Raw genomic sequence first — 18913 nt, forward strand, 5'->3', positions numbered from 1 at the left:
CCCTCCAGGAGGCTCCCTGGGCACACGCACACATACACACCTCAACACTGCAGAGCAGCTGCTAGCTGGCCGCAGGCTCTGCGGACCCCCGGGAGGATCCCTGCCTCTGCCCACGAGGGCTGGGGGTCAATTTCTGCCATTCCTGCACTCACAGACTCAAAAGCACAAATCAAACCTTTCTGGGGCTGCAAACTCTGCTCCAAACGCCTCCTGGCTTCTGCCTCCTTCCCCCACAGTCGCCAGCCCCGGGCATCAACATGCCCTGGGCAAGAGGAGACTCTTATACAGCAGCTTGGGTGACATCCCTGCCCCCCGGGGGGGGCACCTGTGGTCTCTTGTTAACTCCCGATCTAACTGGCCATCCCCCCATCATGAACGCCACTGGCCCCACCACCACAGGGAGCAGGATGGGTCATGCCTCCCTTCAGGCACAGCCAAAGAGGGTGCTCCAGGGGCCCAGTGCACCCAGAACCTGCCCTGGGGAACATCGGGCCTGAAACCCGGCTCTCATTCACAGCGCAGCCTGGCTCTGCCAGCCCGACCTCTCAGATGCGGGGCCTGGCGCCCAGCCCGCTCCCTCTGCCCAGCACGAGCCTTGGCACAGACCAGCCTGTCTGAGCAGCACTTTCCTGGGGCTTCTGGGGGCCTTTGGCAGGGCAGCGGCCCCACGGGAGCAGAGGGCACCAGGGCTATGGGGCATTTCGGCTCCACACCAGCCCATCGCTGGGGAGAGGAAGACTAGGGGAGGGGAACACCCCTGGCTCTCGGTGGGATCCAGGCCCTGCCAGCGAGCAGATGGCATCACCTGGGCTGGCCAGGAAGGCAGCTCTCTGCACACGCCGCCTGCCAGAGGCTGCCCCACGGCTGCCCACTTTTGGGTGTCACGTGTCCAGGGAGGGAGAAGCATAGGGCAGAGCCAGCCTAGCCCTCTGTGATGGACCCACAGGATCGGGGCCATGAGCCCAGCTTTGGAACAGTCTCTGGGAGGCCCCCTGCAGCATGCCAGATCCCCAGGGGGTCTCATCTTCCTCCATGGTGAGCCCCCCAGCTTCACCTCCTCCTTAGGCCAGGCCTTTGGGCCTGCAGCCCCCCTGCTTCCCACCGGCAGCTCCGCTCAGCCAGTCCCACTGAGGCAGCCCCCTGAGAGAGACCTGCACAAACTCAGGGGCAATGCAGCCCTTCGCCAGCACCCGCAGGGCGCTCAGCCAGCGCTGGCACCCAGACGGGTTTACTAGTCAAAGGACGCAGCACAGGGCGTCCTTGGTGAGCCTAGAGGAAAGACAGTTACAGCCTGGGCCATCCTGATCAGCCGAGCCCCAGCCCCCAGGTGATCTCTCTGTGTCTCCATTCAGGTGTGGGCCCGGACTGCTCCCCACAGCCCCCACTTCACTTCCAGCTCCCCCCTGCCCCAGGCTTTGTTCCCTAGTTAGGCAAACACTGCGGCTTGGCGTTGGTACCAAAGTCCAGTGATTGGATTTGCCATTGTCTTCTTAATGGCTCCATTGCTATGGGGTCAAAGGTCCAGGCAGCCAGGAGCCATTCACCCAAATCTCTGAGCCTCTGCAGAGAGCAAACAGCCCTTCTCTCCCCACCCACACTAAGTAACAAAGCCACATATAGCGGAAACTGAGGCACGCATATAGGGGAAACTGAGGCATGTATAGGCTTCATAAAAATATTACAGAAATTCCCCCTTCATCCCATCTCTTTCCCCTTCGAGGCCGAACTGAGCAGGGTGGCTTTAGTTCGATCCCACAAATGTTATCCAGAGATGCCACATCCTCTTGGTAGCCGTCCTACCAGGCACTTCCAAGATCCTTAGAGCACAGTTGCTAATCAATCAAACGTCCAGTTGGTAATGCACAGTTCAGAGCAGTGTCATGGCCTCCCTTAAATCGGGTCTGGTAGCTAGGGGCACAGGAGGAGTTTTGCCCTTTTGCCACCCCTAAACCTTTGGGTTTAACACTGGGCTGGGTCCTGCCACTGCCTCCTCCCCCTCATCTGCCAGGGAGTGCAGTGAACCCATCTGCCTCTGCGTGTCAGCTGCCTTGGCTGCAGTTGGGGGGTCCTGACCCCTTGAGCATTTGGGCTTCACCCAGCCAAGTCTCTGGGGCTCTGCTGCCCGGGCACAGGGCTGAGGCAGGGATGCAGGGTTCTCCAGGGCTTTGGCGGGCCCCCTCCAAGTTGTGTCCCAAGTCCAGCTCTGTGCATATACCACCCTGTTGCCTGTTGCCCTCACCCTCAAGGCAGAGTCCTTTCCCGGGCCCTCCTGCTGCTGGGCTGGGCTTCGGGCTCTCTGCACCCTGCTGACCAGGCGTCTCTGTTACCGCAGCAGCCTCCCAGCTGCTTCCCCCTCCCCTGGGCCTTCTCTCGCCCCTGCCGAGGGCAGGGCATCCAGGTATGGCAGTGTCCTGCCCTGCCTGGGGCTCCCCACGCTCCGCCGGGGTCCCAGGCCACGCGCTAGCTCCCTGGCACCAGGCTTCAGGGAAGTTCTGCCTGAGCCGGTGTGTGACTAACTAGGAATGTTCTTAGTGTTTTCTCTAAATACTGTGTTGGTGCCTCAGTGTCCCCTAGGCAGTTCTTAAGTATCTGGCAGAGCAAAGGGCCAGTGCACCTAAATGCCTGACACTCTGTCTCCTAGCAACTGATGGCCTGGGCCCCTCCTCTGCAAAGGTGCCAGCTGAAGGTGTTGGAGACAAAGGGATCAGGTGACCTCCTGGCCCGGGAAAGGAGCTGAGCAGAGAGGAGGGGCTGGAGGGGTTGTTAGTCTGGAGCTGGCTGGGGTCGAGGAGTGAAGTGCAGACGTGGGGGGTCTGGCTCACTGCCCCCCAGAATTGACCCGGCTGAGGGGTCCGGTTTGCTGTATCTACAAGCTCTGTTTTAGACCCTGGTCCTGCCATTGAATAAACCTCTGTGTTACTGGCTGGCTGAGAGTCATGTCTGACTGCGAAGTGGGGGTGCAGAACCCGGTGGCTTCCCCAGGACCCCGCTGGGGTGGACTCGCTGTGGGAAGCGCACGGAGGGGCAGAGGATGCTGAATGCTCCAAGGAGAGACCCAGGAGGTGAAGCCGTGTGAGCTTCTTGCCCTGAACAAGTCTGCTCCACGGGAGAGGAGGCTCCCCAAAGTCCTGCCTGGCTTGGTGGGGAGCAGTTCCAGAGCATCGCCCGGGGACTCCGTGACACGGTGTGACTCATGTGAAGATGGGTGGGGCTGTTCCTCTGCCCCACACAGACCCAGGTGTCTGGTTACACGACAGGAAGGCCTCCTGTGCCGTTTTTCTCCCTCTCCCCGCCAGCCCGGCTCTGCATCTCCACCCACGCCTGCAGGCCAAGCCCGCTGGCGCAGGAGCAGGAACTGAACTTTGTCTCAGAGTGACGCAGTCCAGCGGGCCGGGAAAGCCGATACCCAGGAGAAGCTCAGCTCCCAGCCACCCTGACCCTTCCTGGGTCGCAGGTTGTACCGCACACAGTGTGACAAGGGGTCTCTCCGTCCCAGAATCTCTCCACCCCATGGCTGGCTCCCCCTTGGCCACCACCATCCACTCACTCCCACTGGGGGTGTTGTACAGACAAAACTACACAGGATCTTTTCAGGGGGCAAGACAAAGATGCCACATTTATTATGATAACAATCTGATTTATGATCAATAACTAATATCTTAATTCTTATACACAGACATTATACCTAATACCTACACACACACACACACACACACACACATCCGATGTTCTGCAGCTGCTGCATAGTTACCAGTCCTGAAGATAGCTTAAGTTCATGGCTTGATTTTGTAGCTTGGGTTCGTAGCTTGTGGCGGCTAACTGGCCAGGAAAGCTGGGCACAAGGACAAGCTGGGTCTCTGTTGGGCAGGCACCGATGTCCTTCCATGTTGGCAGCAGAATGTTACCCAGAGTCTCTCATCTCACCCTTCTTTTTTATAGGCTTTTAGTTTGGATTCAAAGTCTATAGGTCTTGCTGTGTCACGCTGCCTCTGGGTTTGGATTGATCACCCATCAATTGCAGGCCTGGCTTTCAGCCTTGAACCTGGCTTTGATCTTCCTTCTGTTGTTCTGTTGTCCTTTTCTTTTTAGGGTGGATGCTTCTTACTTTGTTTAGAGCTGTTGTCTAGGTCTTCAGCCCTTGGTATTTGAACTTTATCTCATCAGGACAGGCTGGGGCTGGAGGTTGATTCCATCATCCATACATACCTCATTCACACATCTAAACTAAACTAATAAGATTACAGCAGGGTTTGCAAAAATGAAGGTTGGAGGAAGCTTTTACAAAATGGAGTGAGTATTTTAAAATGGGGTTTGAATTACAATGTGGAACAGAAGTTACAGTGTAGGCAAGTGTAGTGTGGATGGTGAACAGAAGTTACATTAATAAAGTGAACAATTAAAAACAATTTCATTTATCAGTTCTACAGGGAGCAGGTGAGGCTGAGTGGACGTGTGTGCTGGTGCCAGGAGCTTGTCTGCCACCCTGTCCCCTGAGTTAGTCCCTCGATTTCGGGCCACCCTCATGTCATTCACCCTTGGGCCTTTTGCCCACTTATGGCCTTGCTTTCTACAGCTATGACACCTCAGGGCTTGGAGGTCTCTTGCGGGAATCTGCCCACATGGGCCGATCCCCCATCTTGCATTCACCTGAGTCCCACCTCTGGGATGCCTCAGTTGGCTTCCCTTCTCAGGCCAGTCCCCTCGGGTCTCTCCTCTCCAGACCTACTGCCCACAAGGTCCCCTGCCAACCGGCCGGCACGACACAGATCCCTAGGCTTCCTGCCCACTACGCACATGTCACGGAGTCACCGGGCGATGCTCTGGAACTGCTCCCCACCAAGCCAGGCAGGACTTGGGGGAGCCTCCTCTCCCTTGGAGAAGACTTGTTCAGGGCAAGAAGCTCACACAGCTTCACCTCCTGAGTCTCTCCTTGGAGCATTCAGCATCCTCTGCCCCTCCGTGCGCTTCCCACAGTGAGTCCACCCCAGCAGGGTCCTGGGGAAGCCAAAGGGTCCTGCACCCCCACTTTGCAGTCAGATGTGACTCTCAGCCAGCCAGTAAAACAGAGGTTTATTCGATGACAGGAACAGGGTCTAAAACAGAGCTTGTAGATACAGCGAACCGGACCCCTCAGCCGGGTCCATTCTGGGGGGCAGTGAGCCAGACCCCCTCCTCTGCCCTCAGCCCACTCCAGACTAACAACCCCTCCCTCAGCCCCTCCTCTCTGCTCAGCTCCTTTCCCGGGCCAGGAGGTCACCTGATCTCTTTGTCTCCAACACCTTCAGCTGGCACCTTTGCAGAGGAGGGGCCCAGGCCATCAGTTGCTAGGAGACAGAGTGCCAGGCATTTAGGTGCACTGGCCCTTGGCTCTGCCAGATACTTAAGAACTGCCATGGGGACACTGAGGCACCAACACAGTATTCAGAGAAAACATTAAGAACATTCCCAGTTCGTCACAGCACACTGTGAACACGTGGGGACGGATCTCCCCGGGGTTATACAAATCCTCCCGCGCAGTCACCCCGCCACCCGTACCCATTTTCAGAGAGATTCTCCCAGCAAGGTGGGTCACACCCTGGGTCTTTTGCACACCCCAAAACCTCTTCCTATGAGCCTCAGGTGTCAGCAGTGGAGCCTTGTTGAGCTGGTCGGAGTCCCCAGTATCAACTCCATCCATCCGCCTTTGGGACAGCAGAGCCGAGCCGCAGGGTCCACCTGGTTCAGCTCACAAGCTGTTCAAAGACACTGGGGGTGGCATCTATCTCCCCCCTTTAACTGGGTAACCGTGTGGTATCTAGGTTCTCTGTGGAATTGGCATCCCATGGTCTTTCCCCTCTTGGCCCCCAGCTTCTCCATCTCCTGTTCCCACTTGCGCTGCTCCCCCCAGTCCACTCACTCCCTCTCACGGCCTGCTAGCCTCTGTCACTCTCAGCTCCAGCGCCCAGCTCTTCCAGTTCGTCGATGGGGAGCCAGGTCGTGAAGACCCCCTGCAGGATGGGGAACCGGGGCTTGAGGACGCCCTGCTGCGGCCTCAGCCGCTCTCAGACCCTCCTGGAACCCAGCTTGGGTCTGGAACCTGCTCCGTGGACTGATCATCCTCCTCCAGCTGGGCAATCAGCTGTGCCCTCTTGAGCTTCCCAGCGCCTGCTGCTCTCTCCCTGGGCAGGGGTGTGGAGTCCTTTTTAGGGAGCTGGTTCTATGCCATTTTCTTGGTTAGCCCAGAGAAAAGACAGTTAGAGCCTGAGCCATGCTGCTCAGCCAGAGGCCTCCCCGCCGATGACCTCTCTGTGTCCCTGTTCAGGTGTGGGCCTAGACTGCTCCCTACAGTCCGCGCTTAACTTCCACCTCAGCCCCCCACCCCCCAACCTTTGTTTCCCAGCTGGGCATACATGGGAGGCGATGGCCATCCATAGCGGTTGCTTGCTAAGTGTCAAAGTCCCAGTGATGTGGTTTGCCTTTGTCTTCTCAAACGCTCCATACTATGGGGGCCTAAAGTCCAGACAGCCAGAAACCATTCACCCGAGTCTCTGACCCTCTGCAGAGACCAAACCGCCCCCCACCACTACTAGGTACACTGCAGCATATAGGGGAAACTGAGGCACACTTTAAAGGGGAAACTGAGGCACACACTGACTTCATAAAAATATTACAGAAATTCCTATGTAGACAAACCATCACCCGGGGAAGGACACCGGCCTCTGGAACTCTCCAGGAATGAGTCACACACTGGGGGCCTGGGAGAGAGGCTGTGCCATGCTCCCATCCACCTCAGTGCAGGGCCTTTCCCGGGATAGCCTGCACTTCCTCCTAATTGGGCCCTTAGTCGTTAGGAGGCTGTTTTCATGCCCTTCCTTTTAATTTAGACACTGTTCAGCCCAGTCAGACAGCTCGAGCTGTTTAATTCTTTCCTCATAAGTCAGTCCCTGAAGCCCCCGATCTAAGTCAGCCAGCTAGGGTAGTATGAATGGGGCTGGTGCCACACTCTGCTATCCCCTACCTTATAGAAATGGAGCAGCTGGGCTGTGTGTCATAAGCCCTATACTATTAGCAGGGAAGCGAGAGTCTCCTTTAGCTCAAGGGGGTGAGGGAGCTGACTTCTAACCCCACTGCTGCCATTCACTGCCAAATAGGTGGAGTTGCAACCATCCTGGGAACTATGAAGCCAGAGTGAAATCCGGGCTCCAGTAAAGTTGCTGAGTTGAACGGGAGCAGGATGTGCCCCAGGGCTCCAGAAGGGGAAGTGCAGGTGCTGGGCCTGGCCCTCAGACTTGGCCACCCTGCTCTTCCAGCTGCTTCCTTGCGTCCTGCAGAGGCGTGGCTGGGAGGAGGCCCCTGACGCTGACCTGGAACCAGGGCATCACAAGTGTGTCATCACACACAGCCACCCATGGGGCCGGAGGCAGGGCAGAGCCACGGCAAATCCAGCCACATCGGACCCACGCCAGTGCCCACCTCGCTGCAGGGGGACATGCACAGCAGTTAGGGCCAGGAACCACAGGTGGAATGCAGCCCCCAAGCACAGCAGAAGTGACCCTGTGTCCAAGCAGAGGACAGACTGGGATGCAGCCGCACTGGCTGCTCCATGATACAAGGCAGCAGGAGCCAGGAACTCCCTCGAGTGATCAGAGACAACCGTGGGAGAAGGAGGAGAGAGGCAGCATCAAGCAACCTGCCAGCAGGTCAAAAACAACGAAGGGACCCAGGCGTCCGAAAAGGAGAGCAGCAATGGGCAGCTGTAAATCAGCGGGCCCCTTCTCCCTGGCCCCTCAGCCCACCCCCCCGCCCCGAGATTAGACTCTGCCTTGTCCTCTAGCTACCAGCCAGCCCCTCCTCGGAATAAAGTCTCACGTTGCTGTTTTGCAGCCGCCGGCCCCAATTCTCCCCGGCCTGGCCCCCATGTTCAGAGGGGTATGGGGCCTCCCGACTTGGGAGAAGGTGACCCCATGTTGCCCGGGGTGTAGGAGGAGCCATGGGGCTGGACAGCAGCGAATCAAGCACGAAGTACTGTCCTGGCAGAGCGAGGTGCCCCCAGCAGGAGGCACCCAGATCAGCACAGGTCCTTCACCTCCAACCGAGCCACTTCGACTGGGGTCCGGCAGTGCAAGTAACACGCTGCACATTGTCAATGGATGGCGCCAGCACTGAACCCCTCCCCACCCCGTCTGGGCAGGAGCACCCCATTGGCCAGAAGGGGAAACTGAGGCACAGAGCAGCGCAGCAAAATCCCACGGCCACCCAGGGGCTGACACGGGTCTAGAACTCAGGCATTCCTGGGCCACAATTCCCTAGGCCAGATGTCCTCACGCCACCTGTGCAGAGCGGGGGAGGGGAGGGTCGCCTCCCAGCTGCCAGCTGCTGAGTGGCAGGGCCGGACACTCAACTCAAAGCCCTGGCTCCTGCCCTGGGATAGTGACCAGCCTCCACCAGTGCCAGGGTCCTTACAGCAAAACTGGGATTTAGGGTCCCAGCCCCGAGAGCTGAGCCGGGTGTGATGAACTAGGAATGTTCTTAATGTTTTCTCTGAGTACTGTGTTGGTGCCTCAGTGTCCCCATGGCAGTGCTTAAGTATCTGGCAGAGCAAAGGGCCAGTGCACCTAAATGCCTGACACTCTGTCTTCTAGCAACTGATGGTCTGGGCCCCTCCTCTGCAAAGGTGCCGGCTGAAGGTGTTGGAGACAAAGAGATCAGGTGACCTCCTGGCCCGGGAAAGGAGCTGAGCAGAGAGAAGGGGCTGGAGGGGGTTGTGAGTCTGGAGCTGCCTGGGGACAAGAAGTGAAGTACAGACCTGGGGGTCTGGCTCACTAACCCCCAGAAGGGACCCGGCCGAGGGGTCCAGTTCGCTCTACCGACAAGCTCTGTTTTAGACCCTGTTCCTGTCATCGAATAAACCTCTGTTTTACTGGCTGGCTGAGAGTCACGTCTGACTGCAAAGTGGGGGTGCAGGACCCTGCGGCTTCCCCAGGACTCCGCCTGGGCGGGCTCGCTGTGGGAAGCGCCTCGAGGGGCAGAGGATGCTGAATGCTCCAAGGAGAGACCCAGGAGGTAAAGACGTGTGAGCTTCTTGCCCTGAACAAGTCTGCTCCAAGGCAGAGGAGGCTCCCCAAAGTCCTTTGTGGGGAGCTGTTCTAGAGCATCGCCTGGTGACTCCGTGACAACTGGTGGCAGCGGTGGGATGTACTGCACCCCATGAATGGCGCTGCTTGCAGTAAGTGACTGGGGAGCAGTAAAACAAAGGAGGGATAATGAGGACCAGGCGTGCTGAAGGCTCAGAGAGGGATGGTTTCAGGGGGCAGTTAACCTCTGGAAGTGTGTGACCAGCGAGAAAGACTGTTGGAGTAACAGGGTCCCCCTGAGTTCTGCAGCGAGCAGTCTCGGGGTGGAGGAGCTTGCCGCTCGACCCTGGGAGAGAGAAGGATCTTTGCAGTAGCAGGGTTCCCCTGGGGATTGCAGGAGCAGTCCCAGGCCAGAGGAGTCTGCAGCTCGACCCTGGCAAAGAGGTGGTGACCACGAGAAGGGCTGGCACACCAGGGGTTCTTCCTGGAAACCATGGGGGAGGCAAGAGCACACAGGCCTGTGAGTCCAGAGCCACTTGGGAACGGTGAAGTGATGGCCTATCACCATCTCCTTAAGAAGGACATTGTGATCCTGTGCACAGAGAGAGGGTTACGCATGGGGAAGTTCACCAAGGCACAGTTAATCGTGCAGTTGGAGGAGGAGGACCACTCTGAGGAGCAGATTCCTGACCCAGATGGGGCTACAAGAGGATCTGGGAGCAGCTGGAGCAGCATTCAGGCATTCCCGAGAGTCTGGTCCCCAATCAGACGAAGGTCTTCACGATTGGAGCTGGATGGGATTGGAGCAGAGCCCAAGAGAGCAAGAGGACCGTGAGAGAGAGCAGGAGGCTGAGGAAAAGCTGCAGGAAAAGCAGCAGCAGCATGGACTGGCAATGGTGGAGCGGAAAGACATAGGGGGCTGCCCAGGGGTCAGTGGGGAAACACGCCTGCGGGGGCGAGACCCTGGGACAAAGAAAACTGTGGTGGTACAGCCCCAGATGCTGAGGGGCTGTGGGACCTGGGTAAAGGTCCCTGGGGTGAAGCCCCTCACCCTGCCTATGGCCCAGATCCCTGTGCAGACCCAGGAGGGGTCGGGCTGGCTGGTAGTTGAGGTTCTCCAGGATATCAGCTGGGAGGCCCTGTTGGGGGGTGACTGTGTCTCTTTGGGACAGGATCCAGGCCCTGCTCCTGTAACGGCTGAGGGTTTGAATTCAAATCCAGGGAACCAATCGGCTAAGAGGGAAGTGGTCAGTGAAAATGCAAATAACCTGGCTGGCAGGGGGGAGGGGCTGCTGGGCTCAGGATACCTGCCTACCTGTAACCAGCCCCCTGGGCTGAGTGGGAGGGAGAGATGCTCCCCGCCCCCCTGCATACCGGAGAGGGGGCTCAGGGTGGCTCTGATGCTGTGACCAGAGCAGAGAGCTCACTGCCTGCCCCCACTGGGACTGCAAGGGCAGCGCTGAGCACGGGGGGAGCTGAGACCCCAGCTGAGTGGGGGGACACCCAGGCAGGGCAGGTCAGCTGCCATCTGGGTTTGCCTGGTCCAGACATGCTGCTGGGAAGTGATTACACAGCAGGGAGGGAGCGACCAGGGACAGGGTTCAGGACGTCTGTGACCCCAGGCCCAGCCAGCGAGGGGGAGCAGGTCCCCCTCCCTGCCCCAGCAGCTGAATACCAGACCAAGCTGTGAAAGGATCCCTCCTTGGAGAAGCTGAGGGAACTTGCTGGCCACAGTGCTGCAAACCCCCTTGGGGAAGGCTGCAGGGACAGAGCCCTGCAGGAGAAGGGACTCCTGTACCGGGAATGGGCTCCCCAAGGGGAAGTAGAACTGGGGGGGATTGGGAGGCAGCTAGTGGTGCCCCAGAAATCCACAGTGTTCTTCCCTTTCGAGCTGCTGGATGGGAGGAGAGTGAGGGGACACCTGCACCCGGAAAGGAAGGATTGGGAGGAGAAGGGGGAAGACCCCCTGGGGGATCTCTTCCCTGAGGTGGGAGCCAATCTCCCCATCAGGTGTTCCCCGTTCAAAGTCACTGGGAAAGCAGCCCAGATCCTGGAGAGAGAGGTCAAGGACATGCTGGCTTTAGATGTGATTCAGCCGTTTTACCGCCCATGGGCCTCACTCATGGGGCTGGTCCCCAAGGGATACAGGATGATCTGGTTTTGTGGGGGCTATCAGAAGCTTAAAGCCATCACAGTGTCCGATGCTGACCCCATGCCTAGGCCTGGGGAGACTCTAGACAAGCTGAGGGGGATGGAGAACTTGGCCCTGGCAGACACTGATAACATGTGCATCTTTAGCCAGACCTGGGAGGAACAGGTGTCCCAGGTGAAGAGGGGGCTGGGTTGCCTCAAGGAGGTGGGACTGACGGTAAAAGCTAGAAAGTGTAAGGTGGGGACGGCAGAGGTGTTGTATCTGGGCCACAAGGTGGGGAGCGGCTGCCCAAGCCCAGAGCTGGCCAAGGCCAAGATGGGGGCTCTTAACCAAGAGAGCCTGAATGGCAGCCCAGAGTGCTGGGAGAAGACCCTGTCCCAGTTTGAACCCCAGGGGTACTGGAGTAGCAAAAGGATCCAAGCCGCATAAACCTTCCCACATACGGCCTGCAAGTGCCATTAAGCACACCCGAGCTAAGGGAGGGCGTGAGACTGGACTGTCCTGGTGTAACTCACACCGAGGGATGGGAGAGATGCTGGGGCATCCATGGGAACCTTGGTGGGTTCGAACTTCCCCAGGTCACTGGCTGGAGTGACCTCGCTCAGTTCGGTCTCGAAGGGGGGAGAGATGTGACAAACTGGGAATGTTCTTAACGTTTTCTCTGAATACTGTGTTGGTGCTTCAGTGTCCCCAGGGCAGTTCTTAAGTATCTGGCAGAGCAAAGGGCCAGTGCACCTAAATGCCTGGCACTCTGTCTCCTAGCAACTGATGGACTGGTCCCCTCCTCTGCAAAGGTGCCAGATGAAGGTGTTGGAGACAAAGAGATCAGGTGACCTCCTGGCCCGGGAAAGGAGCTGAGCAGAGAGGAGGGGCTGGAGGGGGTTGTGAGTCTGGAGCTTCCTGGGGACGAGAAGTGAAGTGCAGACCTGGGGGTCTGGGTCACTAACCCCCAGAATGGACCCAGCCGAGGGATCCGGTTCGCTGTAACTACAAGCTCTGTTTTAGACCCTGTTCCTGTCATCGAATAAACCTCTGTTTTACTGGCTGGCTGAGAGTCACGTCTGACTGCAAAGTGGGGGTGCAGGACCCTCTGGCTTCCCCAGGACCCCGCTGGGGTGGACTCGCTGTGGGAAGTGCACGGAGGGGCAGAGGATGCTGAGTGCTCCAAGGAGAGACCCAGGAGGTGAAGCTGTGGGAGCTTCTTGCCCTGCAGACAGTCTGCTCCAAGGGAGAGGAGTCTCCCCAAAGTCCTGACTGGCTTTGTGGGGAGCTGTTCCAGAGCATCGCCCGGGGACTCCGTGACACCAGGGGAGCCAACTGAGGCTCTGTCTCCCTCTTACAGCCACCCACTAGTGGGTAGGTCCCTTCCCCCCCCATACCCAGTGACAGAGTCCTCAGTCCTGACCCGCAGACCCTGGTACCAGCCCTGCGCTCCCCACCCACAGCTCTGCCAGTGCCCCTCAGTCCTGACCTACAGACCCCCACCACCCCAGCCCTGGGCTCCCCACACCTAGCTCTGTTGTTGCCCCTCCCTCCTGACCCGCAGCCCCCCACTATCCCAGCCTTGGGCACCTGACACCCAGCTCTGTCGGTGCCCCTCACTCCTGACCCACAGCCCCTGCTATCCCAGTCCTGGGCTCAGCACACAGGGAGCCTGTAACACTCCCCAGTGGGTCACACTTGCTTTCTGGAGCTGGGACCATCATGGGGGAGTTATTCCCTGGGCTGGGCTATAGGAGCCAGGCTGGGCAGGGGCTCGCTGCATGCCGCCTTTCCCTGCGCCAGGCTGGCACTCAGGCTGCGGCGCAGGCCGAGCAGCAGAGCATCAAGGGCCAGCTGGGCCAAGCCATCGACCTGCAGGTGGCGGCAGCGTCCTCTCGCCTGAGGCCTGGCTGCTGTGCATGTGGACATGGGCCATGCCCAGCGGGGAGGATCCAGCCCTTCCTGGCTCCCCAGGGCCCTGCTGCGAGCCCCGAGGCCTTGGCCGCCTCCCAAGTCCTATTGTCACGGGAGGGCATTTGCAGAACCTGCAGCTCCATTGTCCCTCGCCCTGCGGCTGGTTCCCAGGCCTCCCCTTCCATCCGCTGGGCTCCGCTGCTCACACCAATTACCAGACATTGAGTCGTGACCGAGCAGCGCTGCATGCAGCTGGCCTGGCAGGGACCCACCTTCCCCCCGAACCATGCCCAGGGGCCATGGCCAGGCCGGGGGAGCGCGGGGCCCCAGCCCGTGGCCGATGGGCCGGGAGGACTGGGATCCACACAACCAGCATGATCTCACTGACACAGCTGCTGAGAGCCTCGCCAATTACGTTAACGAATGGGGCGGGGCCGGCACGTCAGCGAGGGGCTGTGGGGGTGACATGGGGGCCCACAAGGCAGGCTGCGGGGGTGACTTGGAGAGGCCAAGGGAGAGCGTGGCATGGCACCGCTGTACCTCTCCATTCAAGGCAGTGGCAGAGAGCACTTCCACCACACGGTGCCCACCAGCACACCACAATCCTCCCCCCCAGTGACCATCTCTAGGTCTTGGTGGGGAGCTGGGCTCACAGGCCGGCCAGCCTGCAGCCTCTCTGCTGCAGGGGCACGTGGTGCCAGGGGCGACACAGATGCAGCCAGCAGGACCCGCGCCGAGACCCGCTAAGCATACGGTCGCTCCCAATGTGAATGTGGCTCATTACTATCTGCTAGGAGCTGGCAGGCTGCTCCCTGCCGGCCCAGCCATATTCTGCCCTTGACGGCTCTGCTCCATCCCCACAGCAGCCCTGGCCCTTAGCCCCAAGGAGCAGCAGGAGGAGGGCTGCCCAGGGCCACTCTCACCCACACCATGTCACAGGGTGGGTGCCTCTCATTCTCCCTGGGTCAGCAGAGGCACATGCTGCAGGCCAAGCTCGGGGGAGATGGCTGCATTGCCGTCACCAATGGCAGGTTAACCAGTGGGACTCACCGCCACAAAGTATGAGTGAGGCCAAGGGCTTGGCTGGAGTCAAAAACAGAGCAGGCCGTGACCCACAGAAGCAGCATCAGTTGTTCGGGGCTTTTCATCTTTCCCTTTGCCCCTGTCCCGGTGCCAGCAGCCCCGACTGGCTCACCCACGGCAATTACGGCGCTTTGATCCGCCAGAGAAGCGGCTATTGTCAGGGACACATTGTAGGACAATTAAGGCCCAGGCAACGTGACGTCATCATCAGCCGGCTTGTGTGCAGAGCAGGACAGAGACGGCTGCAGCCCCCAGCACTTCGGCAGAGAGACGGGGAGCCGGGCAATGGCCCCCGGCCCAGAGAAAGTGGGGGAGCAGTGTCTGCCTCACCCAGAAAACGGGGCAATACCCCCCCAGCCCAGACAGAACTGGACAACGGCCCCCGGCCAGAGACAGCCGGGGAGCAGTGTCTCCCTCACCCAGACAACCAGGCAATACCCCCCCGGCCCAGACAGAACTGGGCAAGGATCCCCTCGGCCCAGACAGAACCGGACAACGGCCCCCGGCCAGAGACAGCCGGGGAGCAGTGTCTGCCTCACCCAGACAACCAGCCAATACCCCCCCCCCCCCCGGCCCAGACAGAACCGGGTAATAGCCCCCAGCCAGAGACAGTGGGGGAGCAGTGTCTGCCTCACCCAGACAACCAGCCAATACCCCCCCTCAGCCCTGACAGAACCGGGTAATGGCCCCCAGCCAGAGACAGCCGGGGAGCAGTGTCTGCCTCACCCAGACAACCGGGCAATGCCCCCCCCCAGCCCAGACAGAACCAGGCAAGGACCCCCCCCAGCCCAGACAGAACCGGACAACGGCCCCCGGCCAGACACAGCGGGGGAGCAGTGTCTCCCTCACCCAGACAACCAGGCAATACCCCCCCGGCCCAGACAGAACTGGGCAAGGATCCCCTCGGCCCAGACAGAACCGGACAACAGCCCCCGGCCAGAGACAGCCGGGGAGCAGTGTCTGCCTCACCCAGACAACCAGCCAATACCCCCCCCCCCCGGCCCAGACAGAACCGGGTAATAGCCCCCAGCCAGAGACAGTGGGGGAGCAGTGTCTGCCTCACCCAGACAACCAGCCAATACCCCCCCCCAGCCCAGACAGAACCGGGTAATGGCCCCCAGCCAGAGACAGTGGGGGAGCAGTGTCTGGCTCACCCAGACAACCGGGCAATACTCCCCCCCATCCAGACAGAACCGGGCAACGCCCACCCCCCTGGCCCAGAGACAGCGGGGGAGCAGTGTCTGCCTCACCCAGAAAACCGGGCAATGCCCCCCCCCCCCAGGCCCAGACAGAACCGGGCAAGGACCCCCCCCAGCCCAGAGACAACGGGGGAGCAGTGTCTGCCTCACCCAGACAATTGGGCAATACCCCCCTGGCCCAGACAGAACCGGACAACGGCCCCCGGCCCAGAGACAGCAGGGGAGCAGTGTCTGCCTCACCCAGACAATTGGGCAATACCCTCCCGGCCCAGACAGAACCGGACAACGGCCCCCGGCCCAGAGACAGCAGGGGAGCAGTGTCTGCCTCACCCAGACAATTGGGCAATACCCCCCCGGCCCAGACAGAACCGGACAACGGCCCCCGGCCAGAGACAGCAGGGGAGCAGTGTCTGCCTCACCCAGACAACCAGGCAATGACCTGCCCCCCGGGCCAGACAGAACTGGGCAATACCCCAGCCCCAGAGGGCCGGCTTTAGGAAGTGCGGGGCCCAATTCGAACATTTTCGGCGGGGCCCTGGCAGGGATGACTGGAAAAAAAAAAAGTGTAAAAAAAAGCCTTTCATTTCTTTCATGTATTATTTACTTTCCATAACTATGTAAATAATACAATTATATATTATGTACATTGCATCATATATGCTGTTGATTGCTTACTAATGACCGCCATTTCACATGTGTGAGTCCCTGCCACTCTCTGCGGGTGTGCACATGTGTGGGTCCCAGCTGCTCCCTGCCCCCCTCATTGAAGCAGGTGTGCAGGGTTACTGGCCTGGGAACTGCAGGGCAGCAGTGGACATGAGGCTGGTTGGAGGCAGGGCAGGGGCTGACTGGAGGTAGGGTCTAGCTGCAGGCAGGGAAAGGGGTGCAGGACTGGCTGGAGACAGGGGAGTGTGGGGTGGGCTGGCTTCAGGCAGGGCCGTAGGGGGATGCAGCAGGGGTTGGGAGGGCTGGAGACAGAGGAGTGCAGAACTGGCTGGCTTCAGGCTGGGGAGTGCAGCGGGGTTGGCTGGAGACAGGGCAGGGGGTTTGGGGCTGGGTGTGGGCAGGGTGTGCAGGGCTGGTGCAGGCAGGGGTGTGTGGGGGCTGGCTGGCTTTGGGCAGGGCCATAAGGGTGTGTGGCAGGGGGTGGCTGGAGACAGGACAGGGGGTTTGGCAGGGGTTGGCTGCGGGCACGGAGTGCAGAGCTGGCTGGGGGCAGAGCTGGCTGGGGGCAGGGCAGGGGGTGCAGCAGAAGCAGCTGGAGCCTCGGCCCTTTAAATAGCCCCCAAGCCTCCCGCTATACCAGGGCTCTGGGGGTTATTTAAAGGGCCCGGGGCTCCCCTGCTTCTACCCCGCCCCGGACCTTTTAAATAGCGGTGAGAGCCCTGGAGAATACATGGGGGCGGCGGGGCTCTGGCAGCTATTTAAAGGACGGGGTGGCAAAGGCAGCTGGAACCCTGGCCCTTTAAATAGCCCCCAGAGCCCCCTGCTATCCCAGGGCTATGGGGGCTATTTAAAGGGCCCGGGGCTCCAGCAGGGAGAGCGGGGCTGCAGGGCAGCTTGCCGCGCTCTGGCTGCAGCTCCAGCTGGGAGAGTTGGGCTGCTTGCTGCGCTCCGGCCGGGGCTCCAGCCAGGAGAGCGGGGCTGCAGGGCGGCTTGCCGTGCTCCAGCCGGGGCTCCAGCCAGGAGAGCGGGGCTGCAGGGCGGCTTGCCGCGCTCCAGCCGGGGCTCCAGCCAGGAGAGCGGGGCTGCAGGGCGGCTTGCCGTGCTCCAGCCGGGGCTCCAGCCAGGAGAGCAGGGCTGCAGGGCAGCTTGGCGCGCTCCGGCCAGGGCTCCAGCTGGGAGAGCAGGGCTGCTTGGCGCGCTCCGGCCAGGGCTCCAGCCGGGAGAGTGGGGCTGCGGGATGGCTTGCCATGCTCTGGCTGGGGCTCCGGCTCTCGGCACAGTGCCCGATTCCTGGGAATCGGTTGAATCGGCCTAAAGCCGGCCCTGCCCCCCTAGCTCACAGACAGCGGGGGAGCAGTGTCTGCCTCACCCAGACAACAGGGGAATTCCCCCCCCCCAGCCCAGACAGAGCCATGCAATGCCGCCCCCCAGTCTGCCGGGATCTATGCGGGTCGGGTCCCTGCTTCCTGAAACTCGCCAGGCCTTGAGCTCCCAGCACCCCCCACGGCTGCTCTGTGCGTGGTGCCAAGAGGCCGGCCTGAGGGCGCCCAGAGCTCTCGGCTCTGCCATTGCTGTGGGAGCCAGGCCCCGACAGTCCCTGCGCTCCCCGCCTCGGGGCCTAGCCCTGCCCCCCAAACCTCCTGGTTGATAGCACCCCGCTGCTGACAGGGTGGCACCCTTGCTCCGCCCTGGGGCTCCCCAGCAAGGCAGACAGCGAGCAACCCTACCTGGCTCCCAGTCACTGCTGAGCTGGGCTGGGTTCTGCCCGCAGCCCCTGGATCCCAGCATGCTAGGCCAGGCTCCTGCACCCAGATGCCATGATACTAGGGTGACAGGCCCTTCCGAAATACAGAGCTCTGCCCTCCTGGCTCAGACCATGGGCCAGCCAGCCCAGTATCCTGCCTCTGACAGTGGCCCATACTAGAGCTGCAGGGGGAGTGTACAGAACAGGGCAGTTAGGGGGGGATTCACCCCCATCTTCCACTCCTGGCTTCCAGCAGTCAGAGGTTTAGGGACACCCCAAGCTTGGGGTTGTGTCCCTGACCATCTTCACAAATAGCCATCGATGGACCTATCCTTCATCAACTTCTCCAGGTCTCCTCTGAACCCAGTTCTACTTTGGCCTTCACACCAGTCGTGATTTTATAGACCTCTAGCACATCCCCCACTTTGTTGTCTCTTTTCTAAGCTGAACAGCCCCAACATTCAGAGGGGGTGATAGGGGCACAGGGGTAGGGGGGTAGTGGAGCCAGGGAGCATGTGGAACAGGTGGGGATCCCAGGGAGCGAGTGAGAATCTCTCCACTGTCCTCTCCGGCTGGTGCCTCTGGTCGTGCACAGCCCCACCCCAAGGACAGTGTGGTCCCTGTGCCCCCAGGGTTTACTCACCCCCAAGCACCAGGCCCTGCCCCCACTCCCCAGGCCCTGCCATCACCACCTCCCCACCAGGTCACAGGACAGAGCGGGTGCCTGTGGGCACAGCAAGGCCGTGCGTCATGAATCGTTCTGGGCGAGCGGGCGGGCGCGTCGGCACCAGAACCCCGGGGACCGGGGCCTTGGCAGAATTTGCTGATGCGTCCATACTCAGCCCGAGCCCCCAGCCCAGACGCTAACAGCCGGGCCATTTGGGGGGCCCCGGGCCCCGAGTCCGTGCTGGGGCTGCAGTGATGTGAACTGACAACAGCGGCTTGGCGAGGCTAAAAGCGTGAAAATGATCAAGGCACGCGGGTCGCCTGTGATCATTAGGGGGCTCTTTGATGGGGCCGCCCGCTCGGGGGCCGGGAACAATGAGCTCATTCAAACCGGGGAAGACTGCAGCCAGGTCCCTGCTCCCAAGCCAACCAGCCCGGGCCCAGAGAACTCCCT

The sequence above is a fragment of the Gopherus evgoodei genome, chromosome 9 (assembly GCF_007399415.2).
Source record: "Gopherus evgoodei ecotype Sinaloan lineage chromosome 9, rGopEvg1_v1.p, whole genome shotgun sequence".
Lineage (NCBI taxonomy): Eukaryota > Metazoa > Chordata > Testudines > Testudinidae > Gopherus > Gopherus evgoodei.